Below are 8477 nucleotides of genomic sequence, written 5' to 3'. Positions count from 1 at the left end.
GAGGGTCCTGGACAGGCTCTGCTGGGCTGCCCACTAGCAGAGAAGCACCCCAGACGCTGCAGGCCTGGGGGTCCTCCTGGTGTCCCGCTCTGAGGGGAGGGGCTGGGAGAGGTCAGGCGGGGCCATTTAGGGAGAGTTGAAGGAGGTGCTTGGGCTGTGGGTAGGAGGTCTGTGAGCAAGCAGAGTGCAGCTAGTGAGGACGAGGCCGGGCGAGTGGGAGGCCGGACAGAGCCCTGCCACATGTGAGGTGAGGAGTGTCTCGGCACCTCGTGTCTCCTGACTGGTGACACCAGGGAGATCAGACATTCCGAATCTTCCCAGACCCACTCTGAGAACGACAGGCAGCCACTGCCCCTTCTCCATAAAGCAGAGGGAGCCAACTCCAGCCGCACACTCTGGGGCACTACAGTCAGCTGGGAAGCCACCCTCTGTTCCCCACAGCCTTCCTTTTACCAAGGCCGCCCTGGGCACAGAACTGGCCCGTAGGCACGTGTGCACACGTGTGTCTGTGTGGTCAGCCTCCCCACACCTGCACCAGGCGCCCAGTTCGCCTGCCTGGTAGGCCGAGTCTCCCCTCTGCCCAGGAAAGCAGGCAGGCCCTGTGGTGTCCGCCACGTGCAGGACAGGCCTTGGCCCCATAGACACCTCCTGCATCTGGGGTGGGGCCAACTCGTGTTAGCCGCCTGCTGGTTGGTGTTAGCTCCTGCTGCCCTGAGAGCTCCTGGAAGGGGTCTGCTGGTCAGGAGGTCAGCATGGCCTCCTGTTGCCACGACAGCCCGCTCCTTTAAAATGCCCCTTTGACCAGCAAAACACGTGCCCAACGTGGCGTGATCAGGGAGACATGTTGGAAACAGCTTCCTCTTCCCAGCTGAGGATGAGGCGGTGTATTGGAGAGTCAGTGAACGGGGGCCCAAACCTGGTTTGAGAGGGGAGCGCTGGGGGCAGCTGGCAGGAGGAGGGGCAGGAGGGAGGCCTGGGCCCAACCTCCCCACAGCCCCTGCTGGGGCACTGGTATGAGTTCTGCCCGAGTGAGCACAGGAATGTAACGAAGTGTGAGGTGACAGAGTCCCTGCTCCGGGGACACCTGCAGTGCCTCGGGCATGGGGGGCTACTTGCCCCCTTGCACCTTCTGGTCGTAGGTGCCCGTGTGCTTGTAGCTGGACCCGTAGCCTGACTCGTCCACCAGGTCCATGCGGCCGGCCTTGCCCTTGCCGTTGCCAGAGGGGTCGAAGCACTCCTTGTGTGAGCCCGTGAACTTGGTGGTGTCTGTGAGCCTCGACACGGTGGGCGAGGAGATGGCTTTCTGCAAGAGGAGTGGGAGGGAAGGGGCAGGTGAGTTGCGAGCCAGGTGAGGTGGCTGCGCCCTAAGCAGGTCTGCTGGTGGTGGGCGGTGGGCAAGGGGCATAAACCCTGTGATCTATGCCCCTTTAAATTTTCATTTTTATTTTTACTTCACCTGGCCCTGGGGCAGCCTTGGGCCTGTGAGATGCCACAACCCTAACAATTGCCCAGCTCCACCTGGTATTTATGTGGTTGAGGACACTATGGCCTGCACCCTCAGAGGAAAGGAAGGGGCTGTCAGGACAGCCAGGCCCCACCCTCCAGGCTACGCCCCCAATCCTTGCCCCTTCTGACCATGCCCCCAGGCCACACCCTCTGAACATGCCTCTCATGAACTGCCCAGGCCACGCCCCAATCACTGCCCCTCCTGGCCACGCCTCCACAGGCACCACCCACCCACCAGACCACGCCCCAATCCATGCCCCCTCCTGACCACGCCCAAGGCACCACCCACCCTCCACGCACCCAGCCCCCTCCACGCCCTGCCTTCCGTCCCGCCCCGCTCAACGTCACCCCTGAGATGATGGGCGCCTTGCCCTCGATGAGCCTGTGCACCTTGCGAACCGCCTCCTCGCTGCTCTTATCTTCCACCCAGGAGACGGGACGGGGCTGGACCCGGGGCTGGGGGAACCGTGGAAATGAAGCCACTTCCACCCAGGAGACGGGACGGGGCTGGACCCGGGGCTGGGGGAACCAAGGAAACGAAGCCAGTTCCACCCAGGGCTGCAGTGAGTGCAGGAGCAGACCATCAAAATGAAATAATAGAGGGCACGTTTAGGCTCCTGTGTCTGGGCTGCTTCTGAGAAGGGTGGGGTCTTGAAGCATGACCCCGTTCACCTCACCATGGCCCGCTCCCCACAGAACCCACCCAGGGACTCAGCGCTGCAGACCCCGTAGGTGAGGCTTTGGGCTCGAGATGCCAGCGCACTCACTTGATCTTGCTGAAGATGATGTCCACGTCGGTGACAGTCACATTCCTGCCATCGATCACCTGGCAGTCCTTGCACAGCTTCGACCAGTTCTTACCGTGCATCTCCCTCCCGGTGGCCCTGGTGTCCCCGTGCACAGCGAAGTGCCAAAAGGCCTCCTCCAGGGCGCTGAGCTTGGAGGCCACAGCCGCCCCCTCACCAGCACCCTCCGACTCCAGCGACAGCCTCTTGGCCACCCTGTCCTTCGAGGGGTCCCCCGGGGACTTGGGGGGCGTCTTATTGGCAGCTTTGGTGGGCTTGGCCTTGTGAGCCATGTTGCTGTGGAGGAAGGAGAAGAGAAAGGTGTCACCCAGGCCATGTCCTGGCAGACCCTCCTGGGGCTGGGTTCGAGGCCCCTCAGACATTCAGAGCTGAGGCACTTCTGTCCAGCTGCCAGACAGAGCTGAGCCGAGCGAGGCCCTGCCCGCCGCCATCAGTGGGTCAAGGACCCATAAGCCAGATAAATCCAGCAGCACAGCAGAGCCCAGGGTGGGAGCTGAGCTGAGTGCCCAGGGACTCCAGGCCAAGGAGGCTCAGGGTGTGACCTGGCAGCGTCAAAGCCTATCCCAGGTCCCCCACCCCACAGTTCCACTGCCTTTCCGGGTCCCACGCCACAGTTCCACTGCCTTTCTGGGTCCCCCACGCCACAGTTCCACTGCCTTTCCGGGTCCCCCACGCCACAGTTCCACTGCCTTTCCGGGTCCCTACGCCACAGTTCCACTGCCTTTCCGGGTCCCCACGCCACAGTCCCACTGCCTTTCCGGGTCCCTCATGCCGCAGTTCCACTGCCTTTCTGGGTCCCCCACGCCACAGTTCCACTGCCTTTCCGGGTCCCCCACGCCACAGTTCCACTGCCTTTCCGGGTCCCCCACGCCACAGTTCCACTGCCTTTCCAGGTCCCATACCACAGTTCCACTGCCCCTCCTGTGGACGCCAGCTCTGCAGCTCTGGGGGACACCTCAGGTCATACCCTCCCCAGCATCCATGAGGGGACGCCCTCCTCTGGGGTCCATGATGGGTCACACTCTCCAGGGGGTCCACAGCAGTCATGTGACAGCTGCTATCACCACAGTGCAGAGCCTCTAACTGAAGAAGGAGCTTTGGGTTGGGGAAGGTGTATGGTGGCCCTGGGGATGCCTGAGGAGGCTCTGCCCAGGAGCCCAGGGCCTGCTGAGCAGGAGGTGGCCCTGGCCAGGGGAGGGACTGTGAATGTTCAGGCCTGAGGCAGTGGGGGGTGGGGCAGGGACACCCTCTGGACTTTGCAAGGCACCCACCTCCAAGCAGATGGCTGGGCCATGGGGTTGAAAATGGCACCATAGGGGTGCTGCCCAGGCAGGGCTCAGGGATGCAGGGCTACCCAGAGGGGCGGTCGTGGGCTGCTGAGGCCACCTCCCCACCATGTGTGGCCTCCAGTGAGACCCAGTCAGGCCCCAAAGGACCCAGCATGTGGCATTAGACTCAGGGCACCACAGCCACTTCCCTGAGGGGCCAGGATACCAGGTCACCTGTCAGCACCATGCTAAGAGCTGAATGTGGCCTCCACATACAGGCACAAGAGCAGGTGGAAGGGTCTGTGCTGAGGACACAGGTGCATGTGACACAGGTGCGTGTCCCAACCCTGGGCCTCACGATGCCCTCTCAGACCTGCAGTTCTCAGCACCAGTCATGGCCAAAGTGCGCTCCATCATCGTGGGGGTCCTGTGGGTGGCCCCTGATGACCTTGAGATCCCACAAATTCCCCCAAAACAGCTGGAAAAAATCCTGGGGCACTCCCTACATTGAGAATCAGGACCTTGGTCCCACCCACTCACCCCTTTCCCAGAAAGGCACTGAAAATGCAGATGCCAACCCCAAGGGGGGCACAAGGGTAGGACTGAGTCAGGGGCCAGGCCATGTGGGGGCAGGATCCAGGTGGTGGGGCAGGGCCATATGGGGGCAGGATCCCAGTGGTAAAAGGGCCGGGTTGGGTGTCAAGCTGGGAACAGTTTCCAGTTTTACCGCTGACACCATTTCTTTGTCTGAAACAGGAGTTTCTCACAGGCCTGACCTGTGTTTCCCCCGGGCCTCAGCAGCAGGCAGGAGGACCGAGTGGGAAATTACTGGAAGCAAAGACAGGTTCTGTGAGCACCCAGAACTGCGGTGAGCATGCGGGTGAGAGAGAAAGAACCTTCTGGGATGCTTCAAACTCAGGGCTGCATTCTGTGTTCTCATCTCCTATGGGGACGTGCCTAAACAGACCCATATTCACACACCTCAGCGAGGCATCTGAGAACCTGCCCTGTGGGGCCTGGCTGGGAGCAGAGGGATGAGGGGAGCCCCTCAAAACTGCCTTCTGGGTTCACGCAGGACATCCCCGCCCAGCAGCCCATGGTTTGCATGATACGTGCACACATTTGTTCTTTGCAGCACTGTTTACAATAGCAAAGACTTGGAACCAATCCAAATGCCCATCGATGATAGACTGGACAGGGAAAATGTGGCACATATACACCATGGAATACTATGCAGCCATAAAAAAGGATGAGTTCATGTCCTTTGTAGGGACATGGATGAAGCTGGAAACCATCATTCTCAGCAAACTAACAGAAGAACAGAAAATTAAACACCGCATGTTCTCACTCAAAAGTGGGTGCTGAACAATGAGAACACATGGACACAGGGAGGGGAGCATCACACACCCGGGCCTGTTGGGGGATGGGGGGCCTAGGGAATGGAGAGCAGGGGGTGGGGGGATTGAGGAAGGATAACATTAGAATAAAGGCCTAATGTAGGTGACAGGGGGATGGATGCAGCAAACCACCATGGCGTGTGCATACCTATGTAACAATCCTGCATGATCTGCACATGTGCCCCAGAACTTAAAGTGTAATAAAAATAAATAAACTTGGAGACTGGTCTTGGAGGGCTGAGTGGGACATGAAGTGTCCTGTCCTCATGAGGCCTTCAGCTGGGACAAGTGATAAGCAAATAAGCAATGAAACATCGGGCAGTGAAGAGGAGAAACTGGGGCAGATCTGAGGGAGGCCGGGCAGAGAGGATGCACAGGAGCACAGACCTGGGCAGAGGGAAGCTGGTGGGAGAGGACACACAGGAGCATGGATCTGGGCAGAGGGAGGCCAGTTGGAGAGGATGCATGGGAGCACGGACCTGGGCAGAGGGAGGCCAGGTGGAGAGGACACACAGGAGCACGGACCTGGGCAGAGGGAGGCCGGGCGGAGAGGATACACGGGATCATGGATCTGGGCAGAGGGAGGCCAGGCAGAGAGGATGCATGGGAGCACGGACCTGGGCAGAAGGAGGCCGGGCGGAGAGGATGCATGGGAGCACAGATGTGGGCAGAGGGAGGCCAGGTGGAGAGGATGCACAGGAGCATGGACCTGGGCAGGGGGAGGCTGGGTGGAGAGGACACACGGGAGTACGGACCTGGGCAGGGGGAGGCTGGGCAGAGAGGATGCACAGGAGCATGGACCTGGGCAGAGGGAGGCTGGAGGGAGAGGATGCATGGGAGCACAGATCTGGGCAGAGGGAGGCCAGGAGGAGAGGACACATGGGAGCACGGATCTGGGCAGAGGGAGGCCAGTGGGAGAGGAATCACAGGAGCACGAACCAGGGCAGAGGTGGGCCAGGTGGAGAGGATGCATGGGAACATGGACTTGGGCAGGTGGAATCTCGGCACGTGAGAATGGTCCAGTACACGGCCCCTGTGCCTACGTGGCCCTGAATCCCTATTGGGCAGGCACCACCTGTGCTGGGCTCAACCCCTCCCATTACAGCAAGCAGCGTGAGACAGCACCCAGGAGAGCACTGTGGGGCCGTCGGGGAGAGGGCAGAAAGGAACAGGGGTCAGGGCATCGCCAACGTTCTGAGGAAATGCTTCCAGCTGGGACTTTGACCCCCACATCGACTGCCCCACTCAGGCTGAGGGGAGCAAGGCCACCTGCAGCGGGTGTGAGCTCAGAGGTGCGACCACCCCCCTGCCGAGGTGCTTGGCAACTGACAGCTTCCCAGGAAGAGGAGGGTGACAGCCGTCAACAGCCAGAGGAGGGAGCAGATGCAGGAACCCACGGTTGGCCACCACACGGGAACCCACGGTCAGCCACCACACAGGAACCCACAGTCGGCCACCACACAGGAGTGAGGCCACAGGTGCTTGGGAGGGCCGAGGGCCAGTCCAGGAGGTTCTGGAGGGAAAAGCAGAACCTGTCTCAACTCAGCCTGGGCCTTTCTGCACCAAGGGATGGGGTAGTGTCAAACTCAAATGCCAGCTGCTGGAAACGCGTCCAGAGCCCCGCTCTGCGTGGGGTGCCTGCCAAGGGATCTCACATGGGACTTGCCTCAGAGCCAGCTCCCAGGCTTCGGTGTCTGGACAAGAGGGTGCAGGTGGGTGGGGAGGGGCTTGGAACACCCCTTGGGGGCAGCAGAGGGGTCGGGCCCCAGCACACCACAGACAGCAGAGCCCCCTCCGGCAGCCCCAGAGCCCATCCAAGGTCACTGCTTTGGGTTCTTGTAGTTTTGGCTCACCTCAAACGTGCATTAACTTAAAATATTTTTTAAAAGTTCTTAAACTAAAAATGACAGAACGAATGAGGCATGTTGTGCCCTGTGGGAAGAGAGCCAGGCTGCTGTGGGGTCTGGAGGAGCAGGATGCGTGGCCACACACCGGAGCAGGAGGAGGACATGGAGCCACGCTGGCTGGCTGGCTTCATTAAACCCATGTGCAGTTTCCATAATGACAGTAATAAGAATACATTTAATTTTAAAAGAATGTGGAGGTGTCAGAACTTGGACAATGAGCCTGGGTGGGCGCCTCACCCTCGGTGCTCTTCAGTGAGCAAGGTGTGCGGCTGTGCGGGCTGCTTCTCCCAGACTGCAGGGTCCAGGCACCCTCCACTTTCCCAGGTTTCCCAGGCAAAGCACAACTGACCCTGGGTGCGGATCTCACACTGTTTCCCCCGGAGGCTCTGCTCTTCCACCGTAAGGAAAAGGATGTCACGTAGCAGAAGAGACTCCAGGAGAGAGTCCAGAGAGTCCAGGAAGACAAGCTGCTCACCCAGGGGTCAAAGGACAAGCTCCCAGGTACCATCTCCAGGCGTGTGCCCTGAGCCCCAGGAGATCGCCCAGCACTCCCAGGCCTGTGCCACATCCCACATGTGTCCTGCACTCCCAGGCGTGAGCCACCATCCCACATGTGTCCAGCACTGCCAGGCCTGAGCCACCATCCCACATGTGCCCTGCACTCCCAGGACTGTGCCACATCCCATGTGTGTCCTGCACTCCTAGGCCTGTGCCACATCCCACGTGTGTCCTGCACTTCCAGGCCTGTGCCACATCCCACGTGTGTCCTGCACTTCCAGGCCTGTGCCACATCCCATGTGTGTCCTGCACACCCAGGCCTGAGCCACCATTCCACGTGTGCCATGCACTCCCAGGCCTGTGCCACATCCCACATGTGTCCTGCACTCCCAGGCGTGAGCCACCATCCCACATGTGTCCAGCACTGCCAGGCCTGAGCCACCATCCCACATGTGCCCTGCACTCCCAGGACTGTGCCACATCCCATGTGTGTCCTGCACTCCCAGGCCTGTGCCACATCCCACATGTGTCCTGCACTCCTAGGCCTGTGCCACATCCCACGTGCGTCCTGCACTTCCAGGCCTGTGCCACATCCCATGTGTGTCCTGCACACCCAGGCCTGAGCCACCATTCCACGTGTGCCATGCACTCCCAGGCCTGAGCCAGATACCACATGTCCTGCACTCCTAGGCCTATGCCAGCATCCCATGTGTGCCTGGCACTCCCAGGATTGAGCCACAACCCATGTGTGTCCTGCACTCCCAGGACTGTGCCACATCCCATGTGTGTCCTGCACTCCCAGGCCTGAGCCACCATTCCACGTGTGCCCTGCACCCCCAGGCCTGAGCCAGATACCACGTGTCCTGCACTCCTCAGCCTGAGCCACCATCCCATGTGTGCCCTGCACTGCCAGGCCTGAGCCAGATACCACGTGTCCTGCACTCCTCGGGCTGAGCCACCATCCCATGTGTGCCCTGCACTGCCAGGCCTGTGGCTTTCATCCAGGTGTGCACCTGCGCCCTCCCCCACTGGCTGGGGCCTTGGAGGTCTCCCTGGTAGGAGGGACATGTTCCGCCCTGCCCTGACCCAGGTTCC

At 60.7% G+C, this 8477-nt stretch overlaps 1 pseudogene; it reads right to left on the bottom strand.

Moving 5' to 3' along the window:
• Positions 1 to 2140: 2140 nt before the first annotated feature.
• Positions 2141 to 2763, bottom strand: LOC100411292 (tubulin polymerization-promoting protein pseudogene; annotated as a pseudogene).
• Positions 2764 to 8477: the final 5714 nt, after the last annotated feature.

Source organism: Callithrix jacchus, chromosome 14 (genome assembly GCF_049354715.1).
Source record: "Callithrix jacchus isolate 240 chromosome 14, calJac240_pri, whole genome shotgun sequence".
NCBI lineage: Eukaryota > Metazoa > Chordata > Mammalia > Primates > Cebidae > Callithrix > Callithrix jacchus.
This window is presented reverse-complemented; position numbering and strand designations above follow the sequence as displayed.